The 13,368-nt window shown below is 39.3% G+C and overlaps 1 protein-coding gene across 1 annotated transcript in view; it reads right to left on the bottom strand.

The window, feature by feature from the left end:
- Positions 1-13,368, bottom strand: part of Con (leucine rich repeat protein connectin) — a 349,474-nt gene that overhangs the window by 298,261 nt on the left and 37,845 nt on the right. Inside the window, exon 2 of the mRNA XM_033337975.2 lies at positions 5,140-5,203. The gene's annotated coding sequence lies outside the window, so the exon portion shown is untranslated. The remainder of the gene's footprint in view (positions 1-5,139; positions 5,204-13,368) is intronic.

Here is a 13,368-nt window from a genome sequence, read left to right as displayed (position 1 = left end):
CTATACTCAGAGGTAGGATCTGAATAGTTATTGTTTTATTGAATGGATAAATCTATCACAGTGTTCTGAGCCAAAAAAACCTTTATTGTACGTGCTTACAAAAAAAGCTAGGGATAAAAACAAAAAAGCATCTTAAGCCTATCGATTAAATCTATCGATTGTAAATAGGATCATCCTCTAGTTACTATTTCTTATAACTAACGCATCTGCATATGGATGGCGAGCACGAACTCACGTTGTCATTTTCAACAATATTTATGCTAAAAGTCTTGAAATATCTAGAACGAAGATAACCATAAAAGAGATATAGTTTGGAACACGAAAGATTACCGTAAAGATTTCGATGGAATAACGTGATTCCACAGACGAAAATTGAGATGTTCGTAAGTAAGCTGCGAAAGTGCTTATGCAAATTTACGTCTTTACAATTACGCAAACATTTGTTTCACTCATTAAATATCATAATAAATTCAATGGACTAGATGTCTTCTATATTTCTATGCATTATCCGTATCTTTTAATTTTCTATTAGGTCGTCCGGAAAGTTTCTTTCGTTTAATAAGGAAATAATGGACGCACAACATTTTTCCGTTTTATATTATTTTATCGAATTACGTGCGATCCATTTTGTTCTATCAGAATAAAGATGACAACGTTCGACAAATTAGGTTTCACGTTCGTATAAAGATGCGTCGTTGTAAAAGACGTGTCTGTAAAAGAAAGACACTTTTCGGACAACTTATATGCGTATAAACGTTCTCGCTCTAACCATAAGCAACGAATATAATACAAAATTGGTTTGTGATGATAAATCGTGTCGATTTGCTTAATTTTTAGGGAAACAATGTTCACGGAACAGTGTTAGCGGAAGTTCAGGGACTTGTTTCCGGAAACGAGTCGAAAAATGTCGCTCTTGAAGCCGGAAGCAATCGAAAGTTTTGCTGCAGCTTGGCAAAGAGTACTGGGAACCGGCGTGTTTTTGCATGGAACTGCAATTTTTCGACTTGTGTGTGTGTGCGTGTGTATGCTCATAACGAAAGTATATGAGTGTTAGCAGCTTCTGCTAACGTAATTGATTGTTTAGAAGACAAGTAGCGAGTAAAGGGTTTTTAAATTTCTGTTCAACGCTAGTTATCCTCTTGACTGTTGGAAAATTTGATTATTTGTGAATTTAAACTTCTAGATAATGCTGATGTCAATATGTAAAGGAAGCTATTTTCGTTATCTGGATGGCCGATGGTGAAGAATAAACTGGCTGAAAGGTAGCGTGCCAAGTTGGCCAGGAAACCGAAATGTCAATCGATGAAATCACGCTCATATAGAAGATACTTCAGAATTCTCTACAAAATAGAAATTTATATTGACTGCAAAAAGCATTTGCATATGCCCTTATTTTTCGATACGGCAGTTTTTCTTTATCAAGATCTACGTTACGTATTCGTAGTATCAAATTTTTATGATCGTACGAAAATACCAACAAATAATATTTTTTAAATTTAATATATTTTGTTTATATGTGTTGTAGATTTAGAAAAATAAATGTGGCATTTAAAAACTTTCATATCTTGAATTTCTTGAAATTGTAGAAAAGTAAATAAATGTATCCTTATTCTCGAGACACTGATTTAAAGTGATCCACGAAATTAGCCATATGTAAATTGAAGAGAAAATTGCGAGGACAATTGGGAATGTTCGGGAAGGTAGTAAAAGCCGCGGACCCGCCGACATAACATGAATTATCGGAACAAAACTGGGCTGTGTGAAACTTCAGTCCGCAATTTATTGTCCGGCTGACAACTTCGCGCAACATTTTTGGGTCAGATGATAACAAGAGATGAAAAACCTGTCACGTGTAGCAATATTTCAAAACCAGAGAAAAAAATATAGTAAAAGCAGAAAAAATAGAAACAAACGGATGCCTGAAGCTTTTCATTCACAAATGTAAAATCAATTTGTAGAAAATGATACTACATCTTCCTGTCACAAGCCGCCCCAACATATAAATCCGTTACGTGTATAGTCATATCGTCACGATTTTTCTTTGCCTCTTTAATACGTTTAAGCCAATAATCTTTCACAATTAGATTTTAATATTAATTATGCCTTCGTAATTAAATTTTTCTTCGATTGTAACGAAGAGGATCAAAGTTATTCGAAGATTGATTAAATTTACGAAACATTCTGAAACAAAAATTTATTCTATAACATCCTCTCCTTTTACTTCAATTTTCTCCCACGACTTTCCTTCTTTCTTTTTATAATTCTCAAGTCGTAAATGTTATAAAGAATTATACTCGTAAAAATATTAAATTGAAATAGTAAACTATAAAGCTTGGAAAAAATTTCCCGGCTCGAAAATTCACGCGTCACCCATGCAAAGACGCCGGCGACAGATTAACCGTTCGTTTTATCGAAAACGAGCTTCCAATATCCGAGAAACTTGGCGTAGCTGCGCGTAATTGCGAGCCACGAAGACGTGTCGTTCGATCACAACCACGTTTCAGCTCCCGAGAAAGGACTGCAGAAGTCAAGAAAGCCTCGCGAGCAGAGAACGCGGTCGGCTGGAATTCCGCGCGAGAAATATTCTCAAACATAATCATCTTGCGATCTTGGTAATCTCGCGATCGTTCCTGCTCTGCTCACACGTTTCGTGTTTTCTTTTCGATGGACAATTCCCTCTAAAACTTCATAGCGGAACGATCGATTCGAATATTTCCACGGCAAACATTTTTAAGCAGCCGAGAGCCTTTCAACTCGACGACCGTTCGATCACGAGACAAACATTTCCAATCAACGACGGATAGAGGAAGCCGCGTAGTTTTTTTTCAGAAAGTGTAACCGGTGAGCTTCAGATAGCGTTCGATTTCGATACGAGTCGATAAATCGTATTTGCGACATGGTTTTCAGGTGAAAGAATAGGCGAGAGAGCGTTTGTTCGATTTTGTTGAAAGAGGGAAAGAATACGAATGAGAAGGATGAGCGAGAGCGTTTTAGTTGAAGCGTTTATTTGAAAATTTAAGTTAAGAGGCTGTCGAACATATTATTTTGTGTGCGTGAACGAGTGAAGATCGATTTATTAAACGGGCCGTTTATTTTGAAAGTGGGCTAAGTCCATTCCTTGAAACAATTGAGAGAATGAAAAATGTATGTGTACTTTAATGTGAACTTTTTATTTATAAACAATTTATAATTTCAATTTATCTTGATATATTCGTTTGTTCTGATTAATTAAACGTTTGTTAATAAGTGGAATCGCACGACCACTTGCTTTGAATTATTTTAAATCTGTACTTTAATCAAATAGTCGCGGTATCGATAATAATCAAAAACAAACGATGGTGAACAAGTTGTTTAAATGCGATTCGGTAATATGCTTGTAAATAATTATTATCTTTAATAAATTATTATTATTGCAGTTAAATTAAACCGTTATACTTAAATGTAATTATTATTATTATTATTTACATTTATATCGAATTACTTTACGAAAATGATTTACTTTTGTATCAGCAATTCTGTAGTTTTCGATACGTAACATCTGAAAATGCAAGATTGAAGTTGCAGAATCCAGCGGTTCGAAAATCAAAGCTATGTAAAACCGAGCATTTTTAATATATTTTACACGTTACTTTGACATCATATTGGCTTCACTCGATGCTTCGTTCGATGAATGGACCGCACAGTGACACCTGATCGGTGCGCACAATCGCATGATCGAAATGAATTTTTACTGTTAATCTAACCATCATCCTTACCTTCATTATTACGAACTTTTTTGTTCGACCATCGTACAACTAACTGTAGCAAACCATGCAGAGCGAGATTGTCTCTAATTTTGTTTTGGAACATAAACGAATAATAACGATAATAACAATAAATCATACACAAAGTACGTATCCCATTAAAATAGATCAAATTACATACAAAGCAAAAGTATCAAAGCCACCCTACTTGCCCCCAACCATCGCGACCAAATTTACTATTCAACAAACCGTTTCATCCCCGAACTAACCCCCACGTATCTGTCAATCATCGTAACAGCTAAAACACCTTTGACATCAACGATCGAACTTCCGACAGAGAAAAAAATCACGCTGAGTCCATAACCGGGGTTAGGATCTTTCATCGTGGTGATTTTATCGAGTTACGAAAGGAGAAATTAGCACAGAAGTCAGGCAAAGGCTCTGGAAATTTGATTTCCTCGCGACGCCAGATGTTTCGTGGCTCGTTCCTTCCTTTTTTTTCCTCCGATCGCTTTTCTCACCGATGTGAAACAATAACGACAGAAGGAGAATCGAGCAATTTCGTCGCTGCGTGCAACACTCCTCGCCCTCCCATTCGTAAAATCGTCATCGAGCGCTCGCGATAGGAAAACGAGCGGCGAAGTTATGGGCTTCTTCGTTCGACGAGCAATCGAAACGAACCGTATCGTCGAGATGAATTTGCTGTTTAAAACGGCCAGAGACACCGGCTGGTGTCGGCTCGTTAATGGGTTCGATGGTTATTGAAACGCAGGATGAATGAGACTCCATGCTGCGAATGCTTCTCGCAATGGCTAGTTGTCGCGACTATTATCGCGAATATTGCCGGGAAATCGAGGCGTTTAGCTTTAGTAGGCGGTAGATTCTTCGCGGGCTTATAAGGAAAGGATAAAGAGCTGCAACACTGGGAAATAGAATTGAAATAGGAGAGAAATAATTTCGAACGTTCTTAAGGAAAACGATGCAGAAATCGATGCGAGTTAGGAAAGTACGAAGCTCTGTTCCAGTCGTTTAGTGATTTCAGTCTACGGAAGTTTTGAGGGAAATTGTCAAAGAATAGTACGGATACTTGTAGCGATTGTTTCTGTCTTAAATATAGAACGAATATTTTTTCTCTTGTAATTAATTGTTATCAAGAGACGAATATTTATAATAAACGATTGCATCTTAGATATATGACGAATTTTTGTTACTTGTAGTGAAACACTTCAGTGCGAGAAATGTATAGAAAAAGTATGGAACATGCAAAAGCAATGAATATCCCTTAAACATTGAACAAATTGAATTAATATCCAATTAACCGATTAAAAGAAGAAACCAATGAAAAAACCAACGCGAATAGTCGAGTATACAATATCGTCGATTTCATTCGACTCACCGAATATTCGTCGACTCCAATGATCACCGATCCTTTCTGCCTTTGCGTGGACTCGCTCGATCTTCTGTAAAAAAAAAAAAAGAAGAAGAAGGAATTAGAAATAAATCAAAATGAAGTGTTTCATTCCGATAATTTATGGATAAAGTTGAAAGACTTCCGTTTTCCTTTCGCATCAAGATCGAACTTTCGCGCCGACTAATTATCGAACGACACGGAGGTGGAAAAATAGTCGAGTTTTCTAGATTATTATCTGAGAAAAAGTTCATGCGACACGATTACAAGAGATATCGTTATACGTCTCGAAATCATGGGAATTTTATGCAATATTGCTGATTTCAACGTCGTGAGGAGGGATTGCGTGATTCTTCTATGTAAAATTCAAGCAATTTCTGCTGTGTTACCATTTTTGTTACCATTTTCATCGCGTATCACTTATTCTACGATCTCTCGTTACCCGGCTTTCATACGTTTAACTTTATGTCGATATTTTAAATTTACGTTTTGATAAAAAAAATACTACAGAAAAAGGGAGATTCGCTTCTTCATTTATAATGTAAATTAAAGGAGTTAAAACGAATAGAGACAGCACGTAACCTGCAATAAAATCTTCAGCAAGAACGGCTCTAAAAAGTCGTTGGGAAATGTAAATTACCAAGTCTGTTTAGTACCTTCGACTGATCCTGATAATATACCGTATTTCGGTACTATCCAGACCAAAGTACCTACTTCCATGGTGATATTAAACGCAACATTTCGTATAAAATTTCTTTATCCTCTCTATAATTGCTTTTCATCAAGAAAAAAAAAAAGGAACAAATTACTTTATAAATTCTTAAAAATCTGCTTCGTTCGTTACAGTCCTTAGAAAATAAATATAACGTATACTGTAAGTATACGACAGAATCTAACGAATAACGAAATTATTAAATATACTACGATCGAATCTGACAGGAGTCACTGGCAAACAACAAACCAGAAACACAATGCAAACGCCGTTACATGTTCCTCGAACGAAATAAGCCGTCGTAATCGTTCACCAGGATTACGAACTTTCCACAAAATATCAACTCTTGCCCAGTCACGAAACCTGTTTAATAAAACAAATACCCTACAGAATTGGGATAAACGAATCCACCGACCGTCCTACCAAAACCGCTCCGTATTTCATAGCCTAGAGAGAAAGAGAGAGAGAAACAAAAAAAAAGGAAAATTCGAGCGACCGAATCCCTCGAGTAAGCCTCGATTTTTCCAACTGGAAACGACCGGTTGACACAACAGCTCTCTGACCATTTTCGAAGTTGACAAAACGGCCAGGCGTTCGTTGCAACAGTCGTTTATCGCGAGACAAATCCATTTCGTCGGATCGCGTCCTCCGGATGTATGGAAAGCCTTATGGTCGATTCTAAACGAAGCGATTCCCTGTCTAATTAATATTCATAGGCGTAATTCGATCCGTGGCGTGAACTCCTCGTATCGCCGGATTATAACCGGGATATAGCTCCGGAGCAAGTAAGCAAACTAAATTATCGTTCGCCGTCTTGCGGCGATTAATTGTTTTCGTCCGCTTGCGGGAAACGCAGCCGGAAGTTGCATGTGCCTGCCGCGTGATGAACAACGTTATCTGCCACGACGGCGTTGAAAACTCGAGGAAACGATTAATAGGTCTTTAATTTCGCTTCGTTGTTCGCGGAGAAGTGGTGGGAGATCGAGGTGGACCGTTTGAGAGTTTCGCGGGGGAATATCTCGCGGTCGTGAGGTAAAAGCTTGGCGAATAATTTAGAACCGTGCCGTTTAAAAATGAGACTCTTCGAGCGACTGAGATTCTGCGAGAAGAAGTCTAGAAATTTTAGAATCATTGAAATTAGCTTGAGTTAATCGTTTTTAACCTACTTTTGTGCCTTGAAAGAGTTTTAGCATTGAATGCTAAAATTGCAAACTAGGCTACTCAGGTATTTTGAATATCAGCTTCACGTAAGTAAACCTAGTTTTCCATCTTTATAACATTATGTTTAGAAAATAGAAATTTAAAGAAATTCTGCGATATTTTCATAAGAACGTAAAGAATCGTTAAAAGAGACAGAAAAATGTGTACCAAACTGACAAGAGAGTTAAAAACCGCAGACAAAGTAAAATTTCAACAACTTTGCCCAACTTTACTCTAATTATATTTCCGTCGTCGTAGCTACCGTCATACGCTCGATATACTTAAATCGAGTAGCCGATAAGCGTAATCGCGTGATAATAATGCCGAGGAAAATCGCCAGGGGCGATCTAATAAATCGGCAATCCACTTTGGCCAGCGTAAAACCGACACCGTTTCATCCAAGTACGTGTACACCATCGCGCGCTCACGTTTCATCGACACGTGTATCTCGCACACGAACAACAGTAAAAACCGTTTAAACTGTCCTTCCAGTAAATAAGTTTTACGAGAGTCGCGACGTTTCTACTTTTCCAACCAACCAGCAGTTTACGAAACTTCGACTATAGAAACGATGCGTCACCGTTACCAGGGACTTTCCTAATTTCTATTTCCGTTTCCCACGATGACATCGGGATTTGTCATCCCCGCCCTCTGCGTGCCACGAAATTCGCTATGTTCTGTGTATCGTTAGACCTCAGAGACGCTTTTGTCAATAATAGCGAACGCGAGACGACCTCCGGTTACCGTTGCTCCGCCTTCGTCGAATTTAATAATCGTTGTTATCCAACTAATTCGATAAAGAATAAGCTGGCAAATGGGACGCTTCTCCGCTTTTGCGAAATAATCCACTTGAAATTTATTTATTGCGTTCAAATTTGTTAGACGCCATACGTTTCTTCTACGTATTCTATTTCTTATTATGTATATTGTTAATTTCTAGGGCACAAAAGGGGGCCATTGGAGTTACGCAATTTGTCTTTATTCTCTTACTCTCTTAAATTACTCTTTTAACACCGAGCGCAAAGTTTTTAGAATATCAAGAAGTTTCTAAAACACGATCTTGCTCGATGTTAAACAATAATAGAGACGAATGCGAATAAGACGAAACAAAAGCACTTAATTGTTTCGCTGTTACACGAAACAGCGATACTTGTCTCCTGCAATGTGTTTCCGTTTAAAAAATACCTAAGAACTATGAAGAAAATCGTCGAAAATAAGGAAATATGCCTAAAAGTTCCCCGTCTTTCCGCTCACGAAAACTAACCGAAACTTCAGTCCATAAAACAGCAATCACCTTTGCGTGTTATACGATTCAAACTCGACGCACGTTCCTCCCCCATTGTTGAAAATAAACCGTCCAGAAAGAAAGTTCGAAAGGCGCCCAAACCTACTACGATCTATCAAGCTCATAGTCATCAATCTGCAATCGATTCACATTTTGTTAACTCCTAATAATAGCAGGAGACCCTAACAGCCCCTGGACTATTGTATCCTGGTGCGTGTTCAGGATACAGAGGAAATTCGGATGAACCCGTCACGGACGAGCAAATGGCCAATGACAGAGAGAAACTGCGTGGCGAAACTGAGTTCCTGGGAAAAGATACACAGACGCGACATCAGCACGGACCATCGATCGACCAGTCGTCGACGGTGACTTATGACAGAGTCGCCGTTTCTGCCTTTCGTCGGGCCTGTTCAACCCTCCGGTTCGATTCGCAACTCGATTCAACGCGAAGCTTACAAGCTGCAGACTCCAGCCTGTCACGTGGAAAAACGTCAACTATCGTTCTCCTCTGGCGTTCTGGAGTATTTCATTGACTCGCTTTTCCTGTCGCCACGTGGACACCTTGCCGTGCATCATTAATTTTAACGATCGTTAGAACACGACCAGCCGTGACGATCGTGTATTCTCGCACTCGTCTTCGGAGTAGAAACAGCACTGGTTTTTGATAGATGGCGATAGGATATAGAGGGAAAAGACACGGCGAAAGGGGTTTGAACTTTGGAGAAGATCGAGGGGTGTTGTTTGAGACACGTAGAATTTTTGTCGCGAATACGGTAAAACTTTCGTGTTTGCTGTTATAGCAACGAATTTTACAGTGGTACGATGGTTGTTGGTGGTTGACTACGAGGAAATTAAATTAAATTAAATAGCTCACAGTTGAGTCCAACTTCGGTAAAGCGTGATTTGATAGAAGCTAAGTAACAAGTTCTAAACAAAGTCTGCAATTGCTGTAATCAGTGATAATCTGTACTATCGCCATATGAAAGATTAGCAATAGTCGAATATTGTGTCACGATCTAATACATTTAGGTAACGCGTTTTGTACGAATAAAATTAGCATGTATCTTGATACTTAAGGATCGATTGTGATGTATTGGGAAGTGGCTTGGAAACTATCTCGTTATATGTATACAGAGAATTATTTTTATAAGATCGTATTATGACAAGGATGCAGCAACTTTAATAAATCTTCCGCAATATCAGCTAATAACTTCATAAAATTAACAACGAAATAGATGAGATGGAGATAATGCCAAAGTTCTAGGGTACTTATAACAGCTACTTATAACTCTGAACTAATGGTTTAAAAGGAGGGGGCGAGATAAATCCTAAAGCTTCTTGCAAAAGGCAATTACACGCGATAATATTAATTAGCGATTTTATAGAGTTTGCGAAGAAAAAGAGAGATGAAAACTTGTTATAATCCGGAAAGCAAAGCTAAAAGCCGCCAAACTTACGATCGCATAATAAAATACTTTCTTGTTTTGCGTGCCAGATTTACCATCTGCTCCACTGGAATACTGACACACAATTAGAAGACCGAACCTTGAGAAAATCAATACGAATCCTCGGCGGAGAAGAGACGAAAACTTTTCTCCATTTAGGCGGAAGTTGACTACTTTCCGGTTCGATCATATTGATCCCGTAACTGGAATATCTAATTTGCCGAACATCCGATGTCAAAAACTTTCGAAGCCTTCGAGAAGATCTTTGCCATTCCTTAAATTTAACTTTATCTTCGGCAGAGATCTTCATCTAGGGAAATCCTAAAACCGATTCTTTCCTGATGTTTGCAAACATCCCATCCAATATTCTTCTCGGAAGCGTAGAGCAACGAGTCTTATTACGGAATAACTCGTTGTTTTAATCGAATGTGCGATCGGAGAAGGGGAATCGGCGCGGCAATATTGAAAATTTGTACCAATTTCTCTGCTCCAAACGATACCGAAGCGTCCTAGCAAATATTTAGTCGACTATCTGCTTCCATTGTTTCCGTACTTTACCAAACCTGTTTACGTCGAATATTTTCTCAAAAGAGCACTTTCTGCCAAACGTTGCCGCAAATGTCCCGGCCAACGATCCATATGAAAACCTGCGAAGCTACACATCGAACGAAAAAATCTTTAATCGTACCGCAATAACCGAAATCGAGCACGGCAATGTCCGGCAGTGCGCGTAATGTTGCCAAAATTCCTGTTAATTGCGATCCTGGCGACTGCCAGCGCGTCACACCATACGTGCCAAAAATCCTCTCGCGGCTCCACCTTTTTTTTTTCCCGCCCCCGATTTCTATTGATTTTGGCACTTGAACCCGGTCGCGACGCTCACCCAACCCCTTCCGTCTTCTTTCCTCCGTTTAATAATAATCTGCACCCTTTCACCCCCTTTCCGTTTCTTTCTGCTCGACGGAGACGCAATTATAAGCAGCCAGCTCTCGAGAATGCACTTGTAACGCGCGCGCGTGTTTCTTGCGCACGCAAGCACGTGCGTGCTCCTCGAGAGTCCTGCAATTATTCATCGAGCTACGGTCGACCGGGGATACTCGAGAATTAAAGCGGGGAGGGATGGACGCTAGCCACGGGACGATGCTAATAATTATTATTGTTCCAGTCGTCCCTCCTACGTTCCATGACGAATGGTCAGAATAGATGGGACACGGTGCAGCACGATAAATAAAGAAGACAGAGTAGCTCGCTATCGTTCGACTAATTAATGAAATCGTTCGAAGGCTGAAGCCGTCGACTCGTGCCACGCTATCGTTGGTTAATTAGATTAATGTAGTCTCTAAATTTATTCAAACGTAGTCTCTGGAGAATTTTAGCGTTTTAAACGACATGTCGCTGGCTATGTTCGTTCAGCGAGGCAACTGAAGCTGACATTCGATAATTGGAATATTACTAGGTATTAATGAATTGACTGATACAATTATCGATATTTTTGACGAAGATCGGAAGTAAAAATTTCAACGTACGTATAATTTGTTTCTTTCGATTAATTTACAGTATCGAATATCATTTTCTTAGCAAGGTAGTCGCGAAAGTCAGCGGAAGTCGAAAAATATCGTCGATTTATAAATGAAGTATTTATCTTTCCAATAAAATTTCGTTACTTCGACGAAAGAATCTGTAAATTATTCTAGATATCTAGCTAACGATTTTTAAAACTTAACATTCAAGGGATTTAATAGGAAATCGGGAAGGAAAAGCAACAACTACTAAAACGTTCGAAAAGTTCTAACGGACAATCGTTTTAGCGGTGTTACTGGGAAAGTTTCATCGATGAGTCGCTTTATTATCTCCGATTATAGTCGATACGATCGTAAGTGTCGGAGTTAATACCACGAGTAGAAGTTAACCGACTAAAGATGACCCGGTTCGATGCCTCGCGAGCTCGGGACAGTTGGAATTTTGCTAAAATTAATATCCGCATGCCAATAGGATCGAATTATAACGCATAGAAGTTCCAACTGACGGAAATAGTTCCACGTGGTTTCAATGCAGGGATAGAGGATAATTGAAATTCGACGGAGAGATACTCGGACCAGGCGGTTAATTAAGTTCGAATTGTCAGAAGGCAGTGGCGAATCTCGTTGAGATTCGAAGTCGTAACATTCCCTCTTCCTTTTGTACCGATATTCCAGAAGAAAACCAAGTCGACTTTCGATCGTTCGTGTCGTTATTCATTTAACTAGAAACTCGTCGCTTAAAATTACCACTTGTAATCTATTTATCGTTATTTAAAATCGTTCTGTTTCAACAACGCATATATATATTTTCCGATTTCTGAAAGATTCTATTACTCTAAATCTACTAGCGAGATTATCGAGGCAATCATTGCGATACTCGCTTACAAGGATCTACTATTCTATTGGATGCCTGTGTGGTGTTGTCGACGCTGGTACTCTAACGTCTCGTTACATACACGCGGAGTGAGTGATAATGAGTTTCCGAAAAGTTGAACTGACTTACCAGAACCGCGCCGAAATAAGCACAGCACACTGATAGTTCAGGTATTAAGTACACGGTATTCGAGTAGTAAATAAGTGTAGTAAATTACTTAGCGCGCAACGTACGTTAGCCAAAGAAGAGCTCGTAAGCACCAAGTTACATCCGCAACTTCAGCAAACGCTCCGAAATATCCACGATCTTGACAAACACAGCCCTTTATACAGCGCAAGATAAAAGATAAGCCTACTTACATAAACTGGTCTGATAACGTATCTGCCGAATACCTCGAATTTCCACCATAAAACGGATCTCGGAATTTGAAACGAGCGCAATCTAAAACTGTGTTGCTGTTTATACGAGTTGGTTCAGCCCGTTCGAAAAGGCGTCTAACGGGCCAGGCTGACGTTCCATTGAGAAAAGATCTCAGTGAGGTGGCTGAATTTTAAGTGACCTCTTACATTTACTCGCCAACGGTTCACGGATAAGACCAGTTTATCGAGTTATCGAGTTATGCCGCGGAATAGAAGGCTTACAACCGGAGGCAGACTCGGCAAGGAAGCTTTCTGAGCGTTGAGCGTCGCGGATGATTCACCCCCTCGGTTTAAAACGTAGGCGGCAATGAAAGCGGCAGAGGGAGGCGAAGTTGAGCGGGTGGGGGTTTATCGAGGTTATTGAATCGAGGCATGTTGTTCGCTTTCGAGAGACCGCGAATGCACTCGATGGGCTTTCAGAAGGCACTCGTTTTGCTTGTTCCCGTTTTTCTGGCCTCGATTTGATAAAAAAAGGCAAAATGAAGAGGAGAAAGGGAACGGCCCGTGATATTTCGCGAACGCGAATAACGTCTTTTTAAAATATCACGAGTATTTGTTGTTTTCTAAGGCGAGAACTAGATTAAATTCGATTTTAACGATGTTAATTCGAGACACGTCGATATTTTATTATGGAAATTTACTTATACGAAAGCCATTACGTCCTATTGAAGCGAATGCATTTATAATTCGATATTACAATAACTAAATTCCATACAAAGAGAAACTTAAACACCTGCGATATATCGAGTTTCAGAAAATCCT

Source organism: Bombus vancouverensis, chromosome 9 (genome assembly GCF_051014615.1).
Source record: "Bombus vancouverensis nearcticus chromosome 9, iyBomVanc1_principal, whole genome shotgun sequence".
NCBI lineage: Eukaryota > Metazoa > Arthropoda > Insecta > Hymenoptera > Apidae > Bombus > Bombus vancouverensis.
The sequence above is the reverse complement of the archived record's forward strand: the minus strand, read 5'-3'. Positions and strand labels throughout refer to the sequence as shown.